Source organism: Sminthopsis crassicaudata, chromosome 2, assembly GCF_048593235.1.
Source record: "Sminthopsis crassicaudata isolate SCR6 chromosome 2, ASM4859323v1, whole genome shotgun sequence".
Classification (NCBI taxonomy): Eukaryota; Metazoa; Chordata; class Mammalia; order Dasyuromorphia; family Dasyuridae; genus Sminthopsis; species Sminthopsis crassicaudata.
Window position 1 is genome coordinate 333,089,720 of NC_133618.1, and position 26,043 is coordinate 333,115,762.

Here is a 26,043-nt window from a genome sequence, read left to right on the forward strand (position 1 = left end):
TTTCATATCATGGTGCAACAACAACAACAACAACAACAACAACAACAACAACAACAACAACAAAACCTGCAATATAAGAGCAGGAGAAAATAGACCAAAAATTAATTGGAAATTAAGTAATCTAATCCTAAAGAATGAATAGGTGAAACAATAAAATCATAAACGTAATCAACAAATTCATCCAAGAGAATGACAATAATGACACAACATACCAAAATTTGTGGGATGCAGCCAAAGTGGCTATAAGGTGAAATTTTATAGCTCTAGATGCTTACTTGCATAAAATAGAGAAAGAGAAGATCAATGAATTGGGCTTACAACTAAAAAAGCTAGAAAAAGAACAGATTAAAAACTCTCAATTAAAAATTAAAAACCAAATTTGAAATTCTGAAAAGGGGAGATAATAAAATTGAAAATAAGAAAACTATTGAATTAAATAAAACTAATAGTTGGTTTTATGAAGAAAGATAAATCTTTAGTTAATTTGATTAGAAAAAGGAAAGAAGAAAATCAAATTGTTAATCTCAAAAATGAAAAGTAAGAACGTTCCACCAATTAAGAGGAAATTAGGAGTTATTTTGCCCAACTACATGCCAATAAATGTTATAATCCAAATGAAATGGAGAAATATCCACAAAAATATAGATTGCCTAGGCTAACAGAAAAATAAATAAATTATTTAAGCAGTCCCATTTTAGAAAAATAAATAGAATAAGCTATTAATGAACTACCTAAGAAAAAAATCTCCAGGGTCAGATGGATTTACATGTGAATTCTATCAAACATTTAAAGAACAATTAATTCCAATACCATATAAACTATTTGAAAAAGTAGGGAAAGAAGGATTCCTACAAAATTTGTTTTATGACATTGATATAGTGTTGATACCTAAACCAGGTAGGGTGAAAACTGAGAAAGAAAATTATAGACCAATTTCCCTAATGAATATTGATGCAAAAATCTTAAATAAAATATTAGCAATGAAATTACAGAAAATCATCCCCAGAATTATACACTATAATCAAGTAGAATTTATACCAGGAATGCAGGGATAGTTCAATATTAGGAAAATATTAGTTAATATAATAAAAATGACAAAGCTACCTAATTAATCTACTTATTCAGTGACATACCAAATTCCCAAGAAATTATTTTACAGATCTAGAAAAAAAAAAGTTCATCTGGAAGAACAAAAGGTCAATAATTTCAAGGGAATTAATGAAAATAATTGCAAATGAAGGTGGTCTAGCTGTACCAGACCTAAAACTATATTATAAAGCAGTAGTCATCAAAACCACTTGGTACTGGCTAAGAAATAAAGCAATCGATCAGTGGAATGGGTTAGGTTCACAGGACAAAGTAGTCAGTTACTTCAATAATCTAGTGCTTGACAAACCCAAAGACCCCAGCTTTGGAGATAAGAACTCACTATTTGACTAAAACTGCTGGAAAAATTGGAAATTATTATGACAGAAACCCACATCTAACATTCAATACAAGATAAGGTAAAAATGAGTTCATGATTTAGACATAAAGAGTTATAAGCAAATTGGAAGAACAAGAGAGAGTATACTTCTCAGATCTGTAGAGAAGGAAGGAATTTGTGGCCAAAGAAAAACTGGAGTACATTATTGGATATAAAATAGATAATTTTGATTATGTTAAGTTAAAAAGATTTTATATAAATAAAATCAAGGCTGACAACATTAGAAGGAAACAAAAAACTGGGAAAAAATTTACATTCAAAGATTCTGATAAAATCCTCATTTCTAAAATATATAGAGAAGTGACTCAAATTTATAAGAATTCAAGTCCTTCTCCAATTGATAAATGATCAAAGGATATGAAAAGGCAGTTTTCAGATGAAGAAACTGAAACCATTTTTAATTATGTGAAAAGATGGCCTAAATCACGATTGATCAGAAAAATGAAAATTAAGGCTCTGAGGTACCACAGCATACTTCTTGACTTCTCAGACAGGAAAAGATAATGACAAATGTTGGAGAATTTGTGGGAAAATTGGGACACAAATACATTATTGATGGTGTTGTGTACTGGTCCAACCATTCTGGAGAGCAATTTGGAACTATGCCCAAAGGATTATGAAAATGTGTATACCCTTTGATCCAGCAATGTTTCTACTGGATTTATATCCCAAGAGAAATCTTAAGGAGCGAAAGGGAACTACATATGCAAAAATGTTTGTGGCAGCCCTTTTTGTAGGGGGGATAAACTGGAAACTGAGTGGATGCCCATCAGTTGGTGTTGTGTACTGGTCCAACCATTCTGGAGAGCAATTTGGAACTATGCCCAAAGGATTATGAAAATGTGTATACCCTTTGATCCAGCAATGTTTCTACTGGATTTATATCCCAAGAGAAATCTTAAGGAGCAAAAGGGAACTACATATGCAAAAATGTTTGTGGCAGCCCTTTTTGTAGGGGGGATAAACTGGAAACTGAGTGGATGCCCAACATTCAAACAATATGGTTAGCCCAATTGAGTTGCCCTCGCTTTAGTAGAGTTTTTGAATGCTTGGTAGTTTAGTTTGAGAAAAGACCTCAGTGTCTAGTATCTTATCCTGTTAGGTGATCTTCAGAATCTTTCTAAGATAATTCAAAAAGAATTAATTGGGTTTCCTGGCATGGTGATAGTAGACTGTACAGCTTTCATGGCATACAACATGAGGTCTGCTCTGCAGACCTTCAGTTTGGTAGTCAATCCAAAAGACTGGATGAATAATTGAAAGAATAATTCATTCAAATATTAAAAACAATTTTGAAAACTGCCCCATCTTCCCTTCTTCAGAATAAACCTTCCTAGTTCCTTCAATCAATCCTTGAATGTCATATATTCCATCCTGATTATATTTCTTTTGATATTTTCCAGATTATCAAAATTCTTCCTAAAGTAGGGTGCCTTCTAAATGGGTACCTAGATGAGGTGCTTCATCTAGATACTCTAGATGAGGTCTAATGAAGATATATATTGTATTAATGCAAGTATCACCTCTCTATTGCTGGAAGCTTCTTCCTTCTTAATGCTACAGCCTAAGATCACATTAGGCATGATGTATTCATCTCCATGATTGCTAGATCCACTTTGACATGTCCTATACTTTATACTGGAAACAAATCTTTTAAGTACATAACATATTTGATTTGGGCTTGATCTGATTTGCCTGAATGATATATGCAATGATGACTCAATGACTTAGTGTCTAAATGGTGGGTAAGAGAAGTCATCCATCTTTCTGCAGACAGTTCCAGGACTGACTTGAAAAAAAAAAGTGACTAGCAATATGTGTCTGTCAGATAGGGTAAAACTCTCCAGCTCAATAAGGAAGATAGTAGACTTCATACTAACACTACAAAGGCACAGACCAGGAGCAAAAGGGGAAATTCGTTAAGCACAAATAAAAGCTAATAAAATCCAGAGGAGAGTAGTTCTGGAAGTGGAACCATGATGGAATCAGGAAACTGCTGGAGCTCTCCCAATTTCCCTTGAAAACCACCTGAAAGCAAGTCACTGTATAAATGTAGTCAGAATAAAATCCTTCTTCAATTCAAGATAGATTGGAAAAATTATAAAAAAGTCAATCTTGCTGGAATTAAAAGGGTGTTCAGCCCAGTTCAAAGAGACTCCGGGAAAGCTGGTGAGAGGGTTTAATCATAGCACATCAGCAACTGAGACCTTGGTCATAGCTTAGTAGAAAAGCAGACTACTGTGGCATCATCCAGTCCCAGCTTAGAAGGTAGACTCTGGGAAACCAGGCTACTTCCTAAAAAGAGCAAGCAAAGCTACTCCCTGAAAACACAAGGGTGCCTATGCTCAAAGCTAAGGCTCAGAGCCACACAGGAATATTGGGACAGAAGAGGAAATAAATTACTTAAACAGTGCCATTTTAGAAAAAGAACTTGAATAAGTCATTAATGAACTACCTAAGAAAAAATCTCCAGGGCCAGAAGGACTCACAAGTGGATTCTATCAACATTTAAAGAACAATAAATAACAATACTATGTAAATTATTTGGAAAAATAGGTAAAGGAGTCCTGAAAATTTCTTCTATGTCACAAATATGGTGCTGATACCTAAACCAGAGAGATTCAAAACAAAGAAAGAAAATTATAGACAAAAATCTCTAAAGAATTTTGAAGCAAACATTTTAAATAATATATGCAAAGAGATAACAACAACTTATCAGTGGAATAATACATTATAACCAAGTAGGATTTATACCAGGAATGCAGAACTGGCTCAATATCAGGGGAAAAAATACCATAATCAACCATGTCAATAAAAAAAAAAAAACAGAAATCATATAATATTCTCAATAGTTGCAGAAAAAGGTTTTGACAAAATACAGCCCCATTTACTATTTTAAAAAACTAGATTATATACGTATAAAGGAACCTTCCTTAAAATCATAAACAGTATCTATTAAAAACCAACAGCAAATATTATTTGTAATGGAGAGAAACTGGATGCATTCCCAGTAAGATCAGGGGTAAAAAAAGGATATCTATTATTACCATCACTATTATTCAACATGTACGATAAATGTTGGTTTTAGCAATAAGAAAAGAAAAAGAGATAAAAGGAATTAGACTAGGCAATGAGGAACTAAAACTATTTGTTTTTGCAAATGATAAAATGGTATACTTAGAGAATCTTAGAAAATCATCCAAAAACCTAATGGAAAGAATTAACAGCTTTAGAAAAAATGCAGGATTTGGAACTTGAAAATAATATGTCACTTCTTAAGCTCAGTAAGAGCCTATATGTATTATCAAATCTCATCTTTTCAATCCAGTAAAACATGTTTTATTATTACTTCATTTTAAAGATGAGGAAACGCAGATGGAGAGACACTAAAAGATTTATTGTCACACAAAGACTCTACAGCAAGATAAGTACTCAGATCTTCTCTCAAGTGCAAGATGAAATCTAGACCATCTACTACTTTAATTTTAATTCTTAAGAAAATCTTGAGGGCAGAGCCAAGATGGCAAAGAGGAAACACCCTCTGAATTAGTGCTTGACTGTCAGAACCCACAAATATTGGGAGTACAACACATTACCAACGGAAGATAATTTTGAAATTTATCAGGAAAGGTCTGTTTTTGCTCACATGTGGGGATGGAATGGGGCTAAGCCAGGCACAGACTCAGGGAGAATGGGAAATAGCTCAGCTGAGCAGACCGGAAGGGGTCGGGGTGTGGTCTTCGCCAGTAGAAAATCTGTGGGGAGAACTCTACCAAAGTGTTGGCTACTCTGCCCTGGCAGCAAGCCATCAGAGAATCTATAAACACAGAGGATAAAAACTACAACCCCAAACCCTCTCGGGACATGGCATACTCACCTGGCATAGGTAGGGACTCAGCAAGATCATCTCAGTGCAACTACTGATCCCAACACAGATGCTAATCCCAGGGCAGCCACTGCTGTCCCACTGCCACTTCCTTTTATCTGGAGAGGCAGCTTGGAAATACTTCTTGGAAATACTTCACTGTCCCATAAGCAGACTGCAGCATTTTTGTTGTTGTTGTTGTTGTTGTTTGTTTGTTTGTTTTGTTTTGTTTTGTTTTAAATAAGTAAAAAGGCAAAACAGACTCTTAACTATAGATAGCTTCTTTACTGAAAGAGAGCAGATTTCAAACCCTGAGGAGACTAAAAACAGTCTGTCTCTATATGAAAACCCAAAGGTAGATATGATCTAATCCCTACTACATAAGGCTCTTATAGAAGAAATTTAAAAGGATCTTAAAAGACAGCTAAAAAAAATGGGGAAAGGAAGGGAAAGCTTTCCAAGAGGGTCTTGATAAGGTATATAACTCATTAAAAGATAGAGTGGAAAAAGAAAACAGAATTTGTGAATTGGAAAAAGAAAATAACTCCTTAAAAAGTAAAATGGGCAGAATGGAAAAAAATTCCATAGGGGAAAAAAAACTCATTTAAAAATTCAATTGGACAAACACAAAAAGAAATTAAAAAGTAAATGAAGAAAATAATTCTTTAAAAATCAGAATTGAACAAATGAAAATGAATGACTCAAGGAAATACCAAGAATCAGTCAAATAAAACCAAAAAAGAAAATCTTTCTATTGAGCCTGAATTTGTCTTTCTTTCATCCATTGCTGCTTGTAATTCTGTTCTTTGGAATCAAAGAGAATTACCTTCTCTTTACTTATTATTGTACAAACTGTTTCCCCATTATACATAATTGTTTTGTTGCTTTAAAAAAAAGAAAAGAAAAGAACAAAAAGAAAAGATGCAGGATATAAAATAAATCCACATAAACCATCAGCATTTCTATATATTACTTACAAAGACCAGTTGGTTCAGCTTGTTTCACTCAGCATCAGTTTGTGTAATTCTTTCCAGGTCTTTCTAAAACCAGCTTGTTCATAATTTTTTTGATAGAAAGAGAAATTGAATTTAAAGTAATTATAGACAAAATAAAATATTTTGGTACCTATCTGCCAAGACAAACCCAGGAACTATATGAACACAGTTACAAAACACTTTTCACAAAAATGAAGTCAAATCTAAACAATTGGGAAATATTAATTGCTCATGGATTGGCTGAGCTAATATAATAAAAATAAAAATTCTGCCTAAATTGATGTGTACTTGTTCAGTGCCATACCAATGAAACTGCCAAAATTTATTTTATAGTATTAGAAAAATTAATAACAAAATTCATCTAGAAGAACCAGCTGGTGAGAATATTAAGGAAATTGATGAAAAAATACAAATGATGGTAGCTTAGCAGTTGCAAACCTATAACTATATTATAAAGTAGCAATCATCAAAACCATTTCATATTGGTTGAGAAATAAAATGATGGATGAGTGGAATAGATTAGATACATATGACACAATAATTAAGGTCTATTGTAATGCAGTATTTGATAAACCCCAAACTCCAGCTTCTGGAATAAGAACTCACTATTTGACAAAAATTGCTGGTAAATTGAAAAATAATATGTTAGAAACTTTGATATATACTTACATCTCACATTCTATGCCAAAATAAGATCAAATTGAGTACATGATTTGGGCATAAACAAATTAGAAGAGCATTTGCCTATGAGATCTTTGGAAAAAGAAGAATTTGTGACCAAAGAAAAACTACAGAACATTATGAAAGGCAAAATGGACAACTTCAATTACAATAAATTTAAAAGCTTTTGCACAAACAAATCCAAGAGTAACAAGATTAAAAGGGAAGTACAAAGCTGAGAAAAATTTTCATAGCCAGTGTTTCTGACAAAAGTCTCATTTCTATAATATATAAAGAACTGTGTCAAGTTATATGTCATTCCCCAATTAATAGATAATCAAAAGATACAAACAATTTTTAGATGACAAAATTAAAGCCATCTATAGTCATATTAAAAAATGCTGTAATCACTCTTGATTAGAAAAATGCAAATTAGAACAATTCTAAGATACCACTTCACACCTCTAAGATTGGCTAAATTGACAGAATAAGTTAATGATAAATATTGGAGGAGAGGTGAGAAAACTGGTATAACAATGAATTGTTGGTGGAGTTGTGAAATGATCCAACCATTCTGGAGAGCAATCTGAAACTATGCCTACAGGACTATAAAGCTCCGCATATTCTTTAACCCATCAGTACAATTCTGTTGGGTCTGTATCCCAAGGAAATCGTAAAGGAGGGAAAATGACTCACATGTGCAAAATTGTTTGCAGCAGCTCTTTTTTGTGATAACAAAAAAATTGAAAAATGAGTAGATGCCCATCAACTGGGGAATGGATGAATAAGCTGTGGTATATGAAAGTATAAAAATGATGAACAACCTGGTTTTAGAAAGGCCTGGAAAAAATTACACAAACTGATGCTGAATGAAACAATTTGAATTTGTATTGTATTGTATATGCTGTATATAATACCAGCAAGAATGTGCCATGATCAACTATGAATAACTTAGTTCCTTTTAGTGGTTCAGTAATTCAAAGCAATCCCGATAAACTGTGGACAAAAAATGTCATCTGCATCCAGAAAAAGAACTATGGAGAGTGAATGTAAATCAACACATTCTATGTTCACTTCTTTTTTTCTCTCCTATGGTTTTATCCTGTTGTTCTATTTTTCTCTCCTAATATGATTCTTAAAGCAATTTGTGTTAAAAATAAATAAATAAACTAAAAAAATAATAATAGCCAGAAGGAAAAAATCAGCAGGCTAAAGCTAATCAAAGCAATTTATAACTATGGACCAAGAAAAAGCCATGAAAAGAGCAAAGTGGATGCTCAATTTATTTTCATGAGATCTATAAACTTTCTAAGCCTCCAGAGTTGGCCAGAGTATTAAAAAATGTAATTTCTAAGGCTTGATAAAGTAAAATATTCTCTTGATGAGGTCATATAACTAAGAATAATGAAACAATATGACCTCAAATGAATTGAATCTATTAGTGACCCAAAGGACAACAGAAAGAGTCATGTGGGGTATAAGTAATAGAATTTTATTTCTAATGATGAGTTATTTGCACAAATTGGATTATCAAGGACATGAATGATTGTAAAAGACAATTGGCTGGTCATATATCAAAAGTGTAACAGATGTGACACTGTAACAGTGTGACACTGAAAATCATGATCTATTAAAAGACTCAGAGAAGATTAGTAAAAGAGCATTAGACAAGAACTATACAGGACAAGAAGTTTTAGGGGAGTTGTATTCATTAAAAGAGCTTTTCAATTTCCCAAAAGCAATCCAGAATACTCTCTTCTTCCTCCCTCTATTTAGTTTTGGGATAGTTACTGATGCAGACACACACACACACACACACACACACACACACACACACACACACACACACACATGCACACACATATGGAAAGTATGTGTAAGTATTTAGTGAAAGAGTAGGTCATAGTATTTAAGGATACTGAGGAACTGGGAAATTAGGGAGTTTAAAGACGATGTTAAACTCTTCTATCCTTAAAAAAAAAAAACCTTCATAAAACACTATATCTCCTTCCTTTCACAGGCAAACTTCTAGGCAAAGCTGTCTATACCTATTGCCTTCACTTCCTCCTGCTCTCAGTCTGATTTCAAACATCACTCAATTGAAACTTCTCCTTCCAAAAATACTAATGAGGCCTGAAGATAGACATAGTTCTTGCATTGAAATCAGAAAGAAATGAATTCAAATCCTATCTTAGATACTTAATTAGCTAACAAGTCACCGAATCCTTTAAAATTCCAGTTACTGCATCTGTAAAATGGAGATAATAATAGCAATTATTTTCAAAAAATTTTAAAGAAATGAGGTAAAATGCTTTGCAAACCCTGAAGCACTATATAAATTACAAAATGGCATATATTAAACTAAGTACATAAATCTTAATGCAGTATATAACATTGAGCATCACAAAAACAGTTGTGTTCAGTCATTAAATATATAGATCACACGCAGAAACAACATTGTAATATGTTCATAATACTTCAAATTAGCATATACAGCAATGATATTTTGTAGTAATGAAAACATAATACAGTAAACACATAAATCATATGCAAAGCATAATAAGCATTACACATATATTATATAGGCATATTTACATATTTTATATATACACAATATAATAGCATATTTGAAACACTCATTTTATACATTCAGCAACATAGAAAATCATTTCTCCCATTTCTTATAGTGACATATGTACATTAGGTTACTTTGTCTAATTAATGGGTCTGGCACTTCTATTATGACCTTATAATCATGATCTTACTTGGCTTAAGAATATTCTCAGACTTTTTAGCCTATCAATCCTGAAATTATAGATTGCTTAGATCAACTATATTTTCATTAAATTCCACAAATACCCTTTGTTCACAAACTGTCTTCACAATTAAAGTGTTAGACAAGAAGGGGACTAATCACTTCTGGCCTGGATTACCCTCCAATTTCCTCAGAGCTCCTAGATTGAACGTGTAGAAGTAAGGCTCTTATCTCCAGGCTAGAAGGTTGTTTTGTAGGTATCTCTGTAATTTGAGTATTTGACAAGAAAGGAGCTTGTTCTTGGTTTAATTTTTCTATCCTTTCTATACAAAGATGAAGACTGAATGGATTTCTCTGATAGGCTAGAAGTTATGTAACCAATAACAACTTTTTCCTTTATCTCTTCTGAAGAATATATCTAAACTTGCCCAGAGGATGGATTAGAAATTCAAGCACATCTAGAGGGAATATTCCTATTGACCCATTATCTTCATTCCAAAGCAAGAATTAATAGAAATGCTCCCCTGAAGTACGTCTAACACTCACTCAATTTTATAAGTACTTATAAGTACTTCTTCTCTAGTTCTAACAATTTCTTTGCAACATTTTTCAGAACCCATTTAGCTGCCTCCATCACTCCTTCCCTTCTCAAAAGGAAGTCCATCTAATTTCCAAAACCCAATAGGTAGTTGTTACATATTGTCTTTGAAGGACCCTTGCTATTCTCTGGGACTACTTTATGGACTGAAAAGTAGCCCAATAGTTCAATTGCTTGCTACTTGATGACTTTCCATCAGTCATCCATTTTATACATATCCAAAACTGTCACCTTACTGAAGTTACCTTTGGTGACCATGACTATTATACTCTTGCTTATATGCATCAGAAATTTTCTGAATTGAAGGTGATAGCTGTGTGATCGGTCTCTTAGATGATTTCTCAGCTAAGTCATATACTGAATTCTCTTGTATAAATTGTTAGGTAAATGTGGCTCTCATTCAAACATCAACAAGCATGCAGTAAAGCCTGTGACATCATATATGTACTGGGAAAAACATTTTTAAGCTTCATCTAGGATTGATCAAATCATAGGTCTCCCTGAGGTTGTTACAATATCATTCTAGATTTCTCTAATTTTGCTAAAGACACTACTTCATTTGCTTTCAGTATTAACCTTGGTTAGAATGGAGCTAACAGGGAAATCATACAAAGAAATATTTGCAATGTACTTTAGAAACCATGGATATTATAAAGAAAACATGTCTTGGATTATGTTTGGATTAGATTCATGTGAGTCACATTTAATTAATTACTTTGTTTATAACAAGTTTACAGGAAGAATTTCTCAGGTTATTAATAGTCCCAAGAACTATGAGCAACAAATAATATAAAATAATCAATATTCCAAAAAGAACTTTAGGTTAAATATCTATGTGATGTAATATAACAGAATAGAAAACACCCAATTATGTCAAGCACCTAATAGTTGTTTACAGAATAAGATGTATTATTTCAAGGTCATCTAGCTATGCATTTTATTTTACTTACTGCTACTTTTAGAATATATAATTTTTGGTTTTTATATAAGTGGTCTACTCTCTCTTCCACCCTTACTGTACTTGCAAACTTTTCCATTTAGTCAAATTCAAGGCCTGTTCAGTTTTATTTATATAATATGCTTTTGAGTATGTCACTATTAAGATGCTGCTTATAGTTTTCCTGCATTCTTCCAGAGATAAAAGTCAATACATACAAATCTCAATGGTGTGCTAGTGTTTATATTCTCTAAGTGTAAAACATGATTTAAATAACAAATTCCATCAAATATATTGGATACATCTTATACTTCTTAGAATTCTCCTGCTATATGTTTGTTTATTAAAATCTGTTTCTTATAACTTTAACTGTGTCCTCTTGAACCGGTAGTCCAATATCATTAAATAGTACTGTCATGGACACTAAATGAAATAACTTGGGAGTGATCAACTGTTTCCTGGTTCTATTTGTGGGACTTGATATAACTTAGGAATTGGTAAGAATAAGCAAACTTAGAAAGTGTTTCATTTCTGTCTTTGTATTTTCTGCACAATGTTTGACACATAATAGAAAACTCATTGGCTGATTGATCACTTTGAGACTGATATAGTTTCCTAGTTCCAGGTTCCAACATGCACTATCCCAAATCCACATCTCCAGAATTTTGTTAACATTCTCTCCATCAACTAGAAATCAGCTCTCCTTCTATATACAGAAGTTATAGATGTCTCTCCCTTCACTTAGCATTGGTAGTAAGCTGGTTTACATTCAAAAATGCACCCTCCCAACACACAAATACACAAAAAAACTCTTAAGCTGGCTAAGCATTATGATTTAAAACAAACGAAAAATCAATCTATGGCAGAGCCAGATGTCTTCTTGGGATAGTATAATGGGAATCACATTTTATCCAGGCAATTTCAGAAGCAGAAATTTTAAATAATTGCAAATATGATGCACTGAAAAAAGGATGAACAATCAGTACCTGAAGTGCCAAAGAATCACTGTTGCTATTAAAGACTGAAAAGGAGAACTCCTAGATCTTTGTAACAGAACATTATCAGAAAGAGCAGTGAGTGTCTTGTTCTCTAATTATTTCATATCTATAAATCAATATAAGTTTTTAAGGCAAGATCGTGTGTTTTTTCTTGATTTCTAGACAACACTTACTCTATGCTGAGAATTTGACAATGTCTACTTACTTACACATCAGATCTAACAGTAGTTGTGGGACAAGCAATTTTTGAGTTATAAGTCCTGAGCTTGATTATCCCTACTGTGCCACATTACAACCTCTTTTGGAGCCTCACTTTTCTCATCTGTAAAATTAGGAAACTGGACCAGATTAACTTTTATACCCTTCCTGTATCTAAAATATATTATTCTAAGAAGTTTTTGAAATGCTTTCTAGACAATAGATAGTGCAATATGAGATGCAATTATTAAGCCCACTTTATATACAAAAATGCCAAAGTCCAGAGATTAAGTGACCTGTCCATAGTCAACCAGATACTAAATAAAGAAAATACTCCAGATTTTAATCTATGATGTCTGATTCCAATAATCTCATGGCCTTGGTACTTCACCTATCCATAGTGGCACCCAGAAGGTCTTTAATAAACACTAACAGATTTTTTGTTTGGCTTTCACTCATCAGGAAGATAGAGCAGATACGATTCTTTCCACTCAAATTACTCAATAGAGCTAAGGGATATGCAGGAGGAAGATGGGAAGTATATAAGGAAGAAAAGAGGGAAAAGGGAGAAGAGAGATAAGGGAGAGAAATGAAAAGAGGAAATAGGAGAAGAGGGAAAAAGAGAGAGGAAAAAATGAGGAAAGGAGAAAAGCAGGAAGGGAAAGAGGGAAAAGAAAGGAGGGAGGAAGAAGAGGAACAGAGAGGGAGAGAAAAGGAGAAAAAGAAGAAGAGAAAAGTAATGAAATGAGAAGAGAGGGGAGAGAGAGAGAGAAGAAAAAGTAGGGAGAGCTCCAATTATTCCTGCCTCTAATTTTGCATTATGTATTTTTCTTGTAACTGTATCCCTCTTTTTGATAACTGTATCTTTCCAGACCAAATATGCCTATTCCTTTATCATCCCCTTGCTTATGTTAAGTTAGTCAATTACTACAGCTTAATACCTACACCTATCTCAGCCTCCCACTAAATGAGTTCAGGGAGAAGTAAATCCATTCCAGAACATTATTATTGCTCAAGATTCGCGATGCTGACCATCCAGCCTGAATGGGCTGCTGAGGGAGTCTTGAAGAAACTGAATAAGGAAGAACCTTACTTTATTCAAGACAAGAGGAGCTAAGATAGCATTTTATGTAAGAAAGAAAGAGGAAGAGAAAAAAGTAGAACTAGGAAGTGAACCAACCTAATAACACCCTTTTTAGAAAACAAGGCTATGTACCTATATTTTCAGGAATATCATTTTTCCTCTCAGATCTACACACACTAGAGTTCTCTGGCAGCTCTCTTGGATGTATATTTGGTTGGAGACATGCTATCAGCATCTAAGGAAATATGATATTCTCCTAAGAAAAGGAGAGTGGGATAAAGAGGGTCAAAAACCACATGGGATGTGGTATTTAGAAAAGAAGAGCTAACTCACTACCTCGTATTTCCTTAGATGCTGATAACAAAAAAACATACCATCTGCTAAAAAATGCTCCAGAAAGTTTGCTTTCTTTACCACTCCAGTTAATTAGCACTTTCTCTCTCTTGACATTTCCTTGAATTAGTTTGAATTTGTGTGTGTGTGTGTTGTTGTTGTTGTTGTTGTTGTTGTTTTCCCCTATGAATTGTAAACTCTTTGAGGGCAGAGATTTTTATTTTTATCTTGATAGACCCATCATTTAACATAGTTCTTGGGAATTAGACTCTAGATGTTTTTTTTTCCAATTTATATAGTGGATTTATAGAGTACTAGCAAATGCTTAACAATCAGCTGGGGGGTACTTAAGATATACTTTTCAGTTTACCATATATTATGAAGATTATAGAATTTGCCCATTTCGAAAGTGTAAATGTTCACACTAAAAATTAAACCATCAGCTCTTCCAATTCAGTATTACTTGACTTCAGTATACCAATGAGTGGATTTCACTCAAAGCAAGCTTGAAATTATGGTCTACTCTTAGCTTTCAATTACAAGGGAATAGGTTCTTCAGTTTCATGTCTGCTAGCAAAACTGGGACCCAGAAGAAAAAAAAATGCTAGTTTCTCTCTAAAAGAGAGGAGTGATACTGATTGGGTATAACAAAAGGGAAAATTCTCACAAGTGAAGCCAGATCCATTTGGTTAGCTAGCTTTCCCCCTCCCAAACCCATGTGTTATGAAGCTCTTTTTTCAGTCTGAGAATTAAAGTTAAATGGGCAGTAAGTTAATGGGCATCAAGTGGCATTATGAAACACTTAGAGGGTTTTTTTCTCCTGTTGCTATTCAGAGACATTAGAATAAAGTCTCATCTAGGGTCTCTCTAAAGTTAATGAGAACTAAGATGACAGTTCATTGACTTTCTTCACAAAATTTATTTTATGATTATGGATAGTCAGAATAATTCTTTGAGCTTTGAAATTCAACCACTGGAAACTCCAGAAATCCTTCCAGTTTTATTTACATTTATTACAATACCACATGCATAGTAAGTTTCTGACAAATAGACTCTAAAGAATATTTTCAATGATTATAAGTGGTAAACTTGTTTTGTTTTGTTTCATTTTTTAATTTTTATGTTTTAGTTCAGAGCAATGATTTCATTAGTATTGCCAAATGTGAGCAACTTCTTTATAAATGTTTTTAAATAATTTCCAGGGCACCTAGAATTTAAATTACTTTCCCATGTTCATCTTGGAAATATATTTCAGCAGTAGAACCTGAATACAGATTTTCTTGATTTTTAAAGCTGAGCATCTATACTTAATATACCACTTAGTTTGCCATTGTTCAGATACAAATATTTACATTTTGAGATCTTTTGCTTAAAATATAGGCATACGCATAGACTCATTTTTGCTGTTATTTGTTAGGGGTTTTTAAATTGTAAATCAGGTTTTGACTTTTATTATTGACTTTTAATTGTGTAGGGCCTCCCTCATATTGGGGCCCATAGAAGAGAAGTAGTTTAAAGGTATGTGGTAAATTTTATTAGATTATTGTAGTGCTTGTTGTTTTCTTTTTTACTCCTTTTACCTGGACTATAGAAATGAACCTGTTTTATTATCATGAATTAGAGCCATGGGAAGTTGAGGAATGTTTATTCTCTTTCTTTTACTTCTTATCTCACAAAGATGCTGAATTTCAGAGATGGGACATCAGTGGTTATCTAGTAAAAGTCATAACTGTATAGGAATGAGGAAAAGAAGAAAGGGAAGATTAAAAAGAGGAAGGAAGGAAGGGAAGAATAAAAGGAGGAACAGAGGAAGGAAGGAAGGAAGGAAGGAAGGAAGGAAGGAAGGAAGGAAGGAAGGAAGGAAGGAAGGAAGGAAGGAAGGAAGGAAGGAAGGAAGGAAGGAAGGAAGGAAAGAAGGAAGATAAGAAGGAAGAAAGGAAGGAAGGAAGGATGGGAGGAAGGATGGGAAGAAAGAAGGAAGGAAAGAAGGAAGGAAAGGAGGAAGGGAGGAAGAGGAGGGAAGGAGGAAGGGAGGAAGGGGAGGGAAGAAGGAAGGAAGGGAGGGAGGGAGGGGATAATTTGGAAAAATGAATAAAAAAATAAAATAAAAATAAAAATTTTCCCTAAATTTACCTGTAATATATTTTTAGTTTTTTTTTTCCTAAAAATCAATGAAAACATTTTGAATTTTAAATTATCTGAGGCAGGGATCAGCAAACTACAGCTTGTGGGTCAAATCTGTCCCACTGCCTATTTTTACACAGTTCCTGAGCTAAGAATAGTTTTTTGCAATTTTAAATAAAATTTTATTGTATTTTCAAATGGAAAAAACAATCTGTTCTCAATTCATAGACCATATAGAAACAAGTAGTGGGTCAGATTTGGCAGCCTGACCAGTACTATGGGAATCCTCATTAGAGGACTCTTGAACAATTTCCAATTTCCTGGTCATGTAAACATAAAAAAAAAAAAAAAAAAAACCCAAACCCTCCCCCCCCCAAAAAAAAAAAAAAAAAAAAACAAAACAAACAGCACACAAGGAGTTAGGAGCTCTTCAGCTTTAATGTGCACTCCTAACTAGGATTCTGCCATGCAAAGTGAGGAAGTTAAGGAATTCTGTCCAATTTAATCAAATCTTTACCTTTGATAAATGACTTTTCTATGCTATTGTTGAGTAAATTCTCTGTTAAATGTTAGCTGGTCTACAAATGTCTCATTTTTCTCTGAACTACCCGAACAACTTAGAATATTAGGCATTAGTTGGCAGAATTAAACCAGAGGATCATATGACATAAAAGATATGTGGAAAAAAAGGGAGTTTGGGGTTAGAAGATGAACTGATATGGAAGTCTTGCACCCTGTGTCTGCTCTGCTTCTGGCCATACTTCCAGGTGTATACTTTGAGTTCATTATAATAAATGGGATAAAAAGACCTACTTAGAAGATCTACTTGGAATAAGAAGTAAACATTCTAAGGGGCATTCAGCAAATAGAGATGAAAATTAATGGGCTCTAGGTTTTTAAAAAAGATGTATGGAGATGAAAAATTGTACGTCACTTGTTGAATTTGCATAACTTTATATTTGGCAATGATTTTCATCTCTGATTCCAGTAGCTATGGTAGATCTCTCTGAATACTATTAATTTAGGAACTAAGAACTATGTTAGATATTCTACTTAAGATCTTTATGTTGTATTTGTAATACTATTATTAATACTGGGAGAAGCACTTGAATAGAAAAACTTTCCAAAGAACTTTTAAGCATCTAGATCACAAACAAATGTGCCATGATTTGCTAAGGCCACAAGTATTTAAAGGAAGCAAGGTAGTATAATGTGAGCAAATTGATCAGCCCCCTTCCCACTGTCTGTGAGATCTTGGGTCACATGGTCCAAGTGTTGAAGTACTTAGCACTTTAATATCATGTTGAAAATACTCGGCCATCCTTTGGTTCACTTTTCTTTATCCTCCATTTCAGCAGAATACTCAATTTGAAAGAAGGATAATTTTGATTTCCTTCTAGAATACTAAGCATTTAACTTTCCTTCTGGGTCTTCCAATGAGGATACCCAATGAAGTGGTTATCTGTGCCCCAAAATGAATGGATACTACTGTGAGTCCTGAGTGTCCCCACCAATCCTAACAGAAATGAGGAATGCAAACACATGACATCAAAAATACATAGTTTCTTCAGCTATAACAGGCTTACAGGTAATTTTGTTCATATATTTTTGAAATAAATAATCAAATATCTGATAACATTAAAATATATGTAAAATCAAAAGTAAACATTACATATCTAAAATTCAATTACAAAACAAATTATGAAAGAACATTATTTTTGTTGTTCAATCATTTTTCAGTCATGTTTGATTCTTTGTGAACTCATTTGGGGTTTTCTTGGCAAAGATGCTGAAATGATTTGCCATTTTCTTGTCCAGAACATTATGCATTGCATTGTATACAAATTAATAAAGAAACACAATCATTTCTCACTATGTTCTTCTCAAGAGATCATTCCAAGTACTGTTTAATTCTATGTGTTCAATTTATATGTCCCTGTTTCATCTGATGGAGTCTTGTACCATCAATTTTTTCATCAAGCCAACAAAGCTCAGACTAATTTTTAATTTAGATAATACAATTTCATTAATGGGATCCTATTCTCCTAGGGCTACTACTACACTAGTTCCCGGAGTATAGGTGAATGGACAACAATCCTCCACTGAGTGTTCTTAACCTTAACAAAAAGATATCTGATGAGTTCATGATCTCCTTACATTCTATTTCCCTCCAAAAGTTCTATCAGCCATACTAGAGTACTTGTTTCTCAAACACAACACAGTGCTCCATTGTTTCTGTTTGTTTTATTATAGTTCACCTAAAAAGTAAATTAGTCCAGTGTCTTGTCAGATATATACCTAACCGATCCCTTTGCTCTTGTATCAGGGCTGATAGTTGGTATGGGCTGATAATAAGGATTATTATAGACTTATGTGTCCAACTCTGGGCTACAGAAAGGGCAAATTGGGTATAAGTATATTTATGAACTGTCATTACTTATATCTGTATCACTAGGAATTTCTATAATAACAGATTAAAGCAAGACAGGAATTATCTCTGGATTCATTCTCCCTGTCCTATAATAAGTGAATATAGCATTTTTTTTTACTGAAAACATTTTAAATAAATATACATATAAATATATTTAAATAAATATAGATATTTAAATAAATAAATAATATGAACATTATAAATAAACATTAAGTTAAATAAATAAAGAAATATGGTTAGAAGCCTTAAAAACTGGTGGATGGTTGTCTTTGCCCAACATTTGCCAAGCTCAGTACCCTTTATGGTTTTCCCATACTGCACTGTTAAGTTTAATGAGAAACTATTTTGTAAACAGGAAAATTGTCCAATCTTGCAATAATTTTGCATGATTATCTTTCTATTGGTCAACTTACTTTTAACTTCCTTGAATGCCAAGGTTTCTCAAAAGAACTCTGTCTTTGTCCAAGGACCCAAAGAAGAAATCAATAGGAACTAGGCATGTTTCTTGTCCAAATATGACTAACCATGATGTAAATCTTGTAGCATCATTCCTGGTAGGGCATATATTAGAAATGATTTTTGTTTAATATCCTGAGACATTTTTTCTGTTCTCAGAGATCCCATGTCCAATTGTTCAATTGAAATGTTCATACTACATATATTCAGCATTTCCTTCAATAGCTTGATCACAAAGTTGCTACTTTGGTCAGAGTGAATCCCAGTACGGAATTCATATATTAAAAATACTTTGCCCACAAATTTTTTGGCAATAGCAAATACTTTCTGATTTCTAGTTGCAATTGTTTGTCCATACTTGGTGAAATGATCTGTCACCATTAAAATGTAACAAGTTTTAACTATTCTCTTCCAGAATTAGAAAACGAATATAAATATACACCAAAGGTTTGTTAGCATTCATACTTTCCAAATATACAGAATGTTTGCCTTATTTTTCTTTGCACACATCTAGTACAAGTTTCACACTTCTTGATAACATCTTGGTAGCCATCCTAGAACAATAAAATCTATTTATTCTCAGTTCCAAAGATTTTTTTTCCTTGGCCCATATGTCCAAAGACATCATGCAAGGAATTCATGGTTATTGGGCAGTATGCTCCAGATAACACCATCTGCTTCCTGGTAAGATCAGTGAAATCGGTCAGTCTGACAGTTCTCCATGGCACAGTACCAACTTCTTCCATCTTCTCAGTAGTAAGGTGTCCTCTTTTGATTGGAACTTAAGATTTTTCAAGTAACTATCTTGTTTTCTTTTTTTTTGTTGTTGTTCTATCACTTTTATTGGTCTATTAGCTGATAGACCCAGTCTATCATCTGGGTCATCTTCCTACAGACAACAGTGGCAAGGAAGACAAATCAATGAAACAAAGTCTGCATATGCATTTCACATGTTATTTGCTGAAAGTCTAAAAACTTCAGTTTTTATTCCACTTAGCTGTGGTCCAATTTCTTGGGTATACCAGAATGCCCTCATGCCATCTTCAGGCATCGCCTCAGCTCTAGTATCAAGTAATGGATAAAGCATCTGCATCCATATTAATCTTACCAAGCCTCAAGTATATATTGATTCATAACTGATCAGAGTTTCAGTGAGGTTTTTCTCCAGATACTTAATCTTTAAACTTTCAGGTAATAGCCTAACCCACTTCAAAGATAAGAATTCAAGCTAATGGGCAGAGTAAGAAGGCAAACTATTTGTCAAACCTCTGCTAGCAAATGCAGTTGGTCTCTGGTGAGAGACTGGGAACTTGTCTATTTACAAAATAGCTTCAGAATTTCTTTTTAAAAACAGACTTGGTTGGTTGAGTTATTAAAAATTAACTTGGGATATATCACAGCAAGCTTGAGATGCCCTAAGGAAATTGTCAGCATCAAAAGGTAAATGGACACTGTGGCTTTGATATGTACGATACTGACTGGAACATCAGCACTAATTAGAAATAATTCTACTCTTTTCAAACTTCTGACAGAATTTTGCAATTAACAACTTGGGAATCAATACCAACACACTTTGACCATCAATGCAGACTGTGAAGAAGTTTAAATATTACAACTTCCAGAGTGATATCTGTGTGAGAACAAAAGTATCAAATAGGTTGGCAGAGGCAGCTAGATGGCATAGTGAATAGAGTGCCAGGCCTGGAGTCAGAAGGATCTGACTTCAAATGTAATCTCAGACATTGCTAGTTGTGTGAACCTGGGCATGTCACTTAATCCTGTTTGCCTCATTTTTCTCACCTATAAAATGTTCTGGAGAAGAAATGGCAAACCACTTGCCAAGAAAACTCCAAATAGGATCATGAAGAAACAAATACAAGTAATCTACTAAAAAGTCACAAAGTCAATCCCCATGTATTTACAAGGCAGCTGAAGAAGTTTATGAAATCTCTGAAAGCGTTTTCATATGTGTGTCTCCATCTATCTCCAAAATGCTCTGTAGATTTTAAAACAATTTTACCTTTCCTGGTTCTGGTTCTCTTCACTTGCAACTGACATCATTTCAATGATTTAATAATAGCAGCATGAGTTCTGAAAAATTTGAAATAATAACCACCAAAGTTCTTAAATCTCTAAGATTCTATGGAATGGCCATTTCAAAAAAGCTTCTACCTTCTTTAGATTAGTGCTCATATCTTGTTGAGACACAGTATGGTCCGCACACTTTACAGAATATATACAAAATTAGCACTTGTCAATGGAAAGATTCAGATCCTACTTCCACCAGCTAATCCAATACTTTCATCAATATCTCTCATATCCTTCCAGAGTCCTACCAAATATATCATATCATCAAGGTATACTAACACTGCAGATTGTGTCAAGGTGGCTGGTACCCCTGAGATCACTTGAAATATATTCAAACTGGTAAAAAAAATACAGTTAGAGACATGAAAGACTGCATTTTCCTTATCTTCTTCAAACAAAGGAATCTTGTATTATTTACTATGTAACTCCAAGACTGAAAAACATTGGTTGCCAAGAGAAAATCCAGGTCTTCTTAAACCCCTGGGAATTATGCACTGGTCTACTACTTTTGTTAAAAGTCCAGTGGTCTACATATCTCTGAAACATTCCATTCTACCTTGATGAATAAGAGTTGTTAGATTATGTGGTAATGCTATTTATTGATCTTTCTTTGAAAAGAATTCTATAGGAACAGCTAGATGGCACAATGGATAGAGCACTGGATCTGCAGTCAAGAGGATCTAAACAGGTTTCTGACTTTTTTTCCATCAAAGAATGTGGAAATGATTATGATTATTTCTCTGAATGGTCAGAAATCATTGAACTGAATGTTGTGGGTTTTACTTCAAGCATTCCATTTCAGGGCAGCTAGGTGGTACAGTGGATAGAGGACCAACCCTGACATCAGGAGGACCTGAGTTCAAATCTGATCTCAGATACTTAACACTTCCTAGCTGTGTGACCCTGGGCAAGTCACTCGCCAAATGCCTCAGCAAAACAAACAAACAAACAGAAAAAAAAAACCCATGCAGATAAACACATGCAGATAAAACACATCTATTCTCTTGATGGTAACCATCCTCAACATAAGTTTCTTTTCTTCTTGTACAAAGTAGTTCACAATCTAACAGGGAGGCCCTCCCTCCAATGCAAGCCATTAAGTATGCCCAGGGTGCCAGTAAAAACCATCAGCAAGACTCAAGCCCCAGCACAAGAAGGTTGGGGCAGTGCAGGAGCAAAACTCAACTCCCTCAAAAATACCAAGTCATAAAATAGGCAGATAAAATTAGCAAAAAAAAAAAAAAAAAAAAAAAAAAAGGAATATACACAAAGTTACTATGGTGACAGAAAAAATTAAAGCACAAACTTAAAATAGGACAACAATGTCAAAATGTCTACAAGTAAAGTCTCAAAGAAATATATAATATGATCTCAAAACTAAGAAAAATTCCTAGGAGAGCTTTAAAACTATTTTCTAAAGCAAGTTAGAGAAGTAAAGAAAAATTGAAAAAAGAAACAAGGATAATGCAAGAGAAACATGAAAAAAGAGTCAACAGCTTGGTAAAAACAAACAAAAAAGGAAAAGAAAATAACTCCTTAAAAATAAAATTGACTGAATGGACAAAGAGGTATAAAAACTTATTGAAAAAAAATAATTTCTTAAAAATTAGAATTGGGCAAATACAAGTTAATGACTCAATGAAATACCAAGATATGATTTTTAAAAATCAAAAGAATAAAAAAATAGAAGAAAATGTAAACTTTCTCATTGAAAAAAACAACTGACCTAGAAAACAGATTCAGGAAAGATTGTTTAAGAATTATCGGACAACTTAAAAGCCATAATGAAAAACAAAGTCCAGACAACATCTTTCAAAAAATTATCAAGGAAAACTGTTCTGATACCCTAGAATCAGAGAGCAAAATGGAAGTAGAAAGAACTTACCAATCACCACTTTAAAGAGATACCAAAATGAAAACTCCCAGGAACATCATAGCCAAATTCCAGAACTTCCAATTCAAAGAGAAAGTAATGAAAGCAATCAAAGATAAACAATTCCAATACCATGGAATTATAGTCAGAATTTCACAATAAAGAACTAGAAGGCTTGGAATATGACATTCTGGAAAGCAAAAGAGTTGTAATAACAACTAAAAATAATATATCTAGCAAAACTAAGAATAGTTGTTAAGGGAAAAATGAATATTTAATGAAACAAAGGGCTTTCAAGCATTGCTAATTAAAAGATCGGGGTTGAATAAAAATTTTGATTTTCAAATACAAGACCCAAGGGAAACATTAAATAGGTTAAAAAAAAAAAAAAGATTAAGAAAGAGAAAACAGACAATTCAAGGAGACTAAACTAAAGACTTTATATTCCTATTGACAACATAATATTTGTAATTCTTAAGAGTGTCATTACTATAAAGGGCAATTAGAAGGAGTGAACATAGACAAAGGATGTCCTCTTATGGGGTGATTTTGAGATGATATCCAAAAGGATATGCTTTTTTCTCAGCAATACATAGAATCTATACAAAAATTGAGCATTTGTTAGAGCATAAAAGCATCCTAGCCAAATGCAGAAAAGTGGAAATATTAAATGCATCCTTTTTATATCATAACGCAATAAAAATTACATTAAATAATGAGCAATGGAAAGATAAATTAAAAAGTAATTGCAAACTAGATAACCTAATTCTAAAAAAATAAATAGATCAAAGAACACATCATGGAAAAAAATAATAATTTCATCAAATAAAATGACAACAATGAGATAATATACCTAAATTTATGAGATGTATAAAATTAATATTTAGGGAAAATTATATCTCTAATTGAAAAAGAGATCAATCAATTCATGCATTACATGTGTTCAATGAAGACATGCAACTAAAAAAAAACTGGAAAAGAGCAAATTTAAAAGTCCCCAATTAAAACCAAAGTTGAAATCCTAAAAATCAAAGAAGAGATTAATAAAATTGAAAGTAACACAATCATTGAACTAATAAACAAAATTAGAAGTTGGTTTTATGAGAAAAAAATCAATAAAATAGATAAACCATTAGCAAATTTCTTTTAAAAAAGGAAAGAAGAAAATCAAATTATCAGAATCAAAAATGAATTGAGTAAATTCATCATTATTGAAGAGGAAATTAGAGCAATTTTGAAGACCTATTTTGCTCAGTCATATGCTAATAAATTTGACAATCTAAATGAAATGTATAAATTTCTGCAAAAATATAAATTGGCCAAATTAACAGAAGAGGAAATAGAGTAATTAAATAACCAAAACTTAGAAAAAGAAATTGTACAATCCATCAATGAAATTCCTAAGAAAAAATGCCCAGGACCAGATGGATGCACAAGCAAATTTAGCAAACATTTCAATGAATCCTGATAATAATTAAATTTGGGAAAATAAGCAAAAGAGTCTCAGTAAATTCCATTTATGACACAAATATGGTGTCATAAGCCAGGAAGAGCCAAAGCAATAAAGGAAAATTATAGACTAATTTCCCTGATAAATATTGATATAAAAAATTAAATAAAATATTAGCAGGGGGATTACAGTAACATATCACAAGAATCATATACCAGAATTGATAGACAAGGTGAGTTTTATACCAGGGCCGACTCAATATTAGGAAAGCTATTGGCATAATTGATCATATCAATAACAAAACCAACAGAAACTATATGATTATATTAATAGATCCTGGAAAAGCATTTGAAAAACATACAGTACTAATTCCTAGTAAGAACACTAGAGAGCACAAGAATATTTGTTATTTAACTTTAAATGATGTAATAATCACTAAGCCCATCAACAAATATTTGTAACTAAAAACTTTTCCAGTGAAATGAGGAATAAAAGAAGGATGCCTATTAATATCTCTATTTTTCCAAGATTAGAAGGGAAGTAACAAATTGGGAAAATATTTTTACAGTTAAAGGTTCTGATAAAGGTCTCATTTCCAAAATATATAGAGAACTGACCCTAATTTATAAGAAATCAAACCATTCTCCAATTGATAAATGGTCAAAGGATATGAACAGACAATTTTCAGATGATGAAATTGAAATTATATCCACTCATATGAAAGAGTGTTCCAAATCACTACTGATCAGAGAAATGCAAATTAAGACAACTCTGAGATATCATTACACACCTGTCAGATTGGCTAAGATGACAGGAACAAATAATGATGAATGTTGGAGGGGATGTGGGAAAACTGGGACACTAATACATTGTTGGTGGAGTTGTGAAAGAATACAACCATTCTGGAGAGCAATTTGGAACTATGCCCCAAAAATTATCAAACTGTGCATACCCTTTGATCCAGAATTGCTGCTTTTGGGCTTATATCCTAAAGAAATACTGGGGAGGGGAAAGGGACCTGTATGTGCCAAAATGTTTGTGGCAGCTCTTTTCGTAGTGGCTAGAAACTGGAAGATGAATGGATGTCCATCAATTGGAGAATGGTTGGGTAAATTATGGTATATGAAGGTTATGGAATATTATTGTTCTGTAAGAAATGACCAGGAGGAGGAATACAGAGAGGCTTGGAGAGACTTACATCAACTGATGCTAAGTGAAATGAATAGAACCAGAAGATCTCTGTATATTTCAATGCTGTATGAAGATGTATTCTGATGGAAGTGGATATCTTCAACATAAAGAAGATCCAACTCACTTCCAGTTGATCAATGATGGACAGAAACAACTACACCCAGAGAAGGAACACTGGGAAGTGAATGTAAATTGTTAGCACTACTGTCTATCTACCCAGGATACTTATACCTTCGGAATCTAATACTTAACATGCAACAAGAAAATGGGATTTACACATATATATTGTATCTAGGTTATGTTGTAACACATGTAAAATGTATGGGATTGCCTGTCATCTAGGGGAGGGAGTAGAGGGAGGGAGGGGTAATTTGGAAAAATGAATACAAGGGATAATGTTATTAAAAAAATTACTCATGCATATATACTGTCAAAAAATTTATAATTATAAAATAAAAAAATTAAAAACAATATACCTCTGTTTTTCAATATTGTTCTGGAAATGCTAGTTATAGCAATAG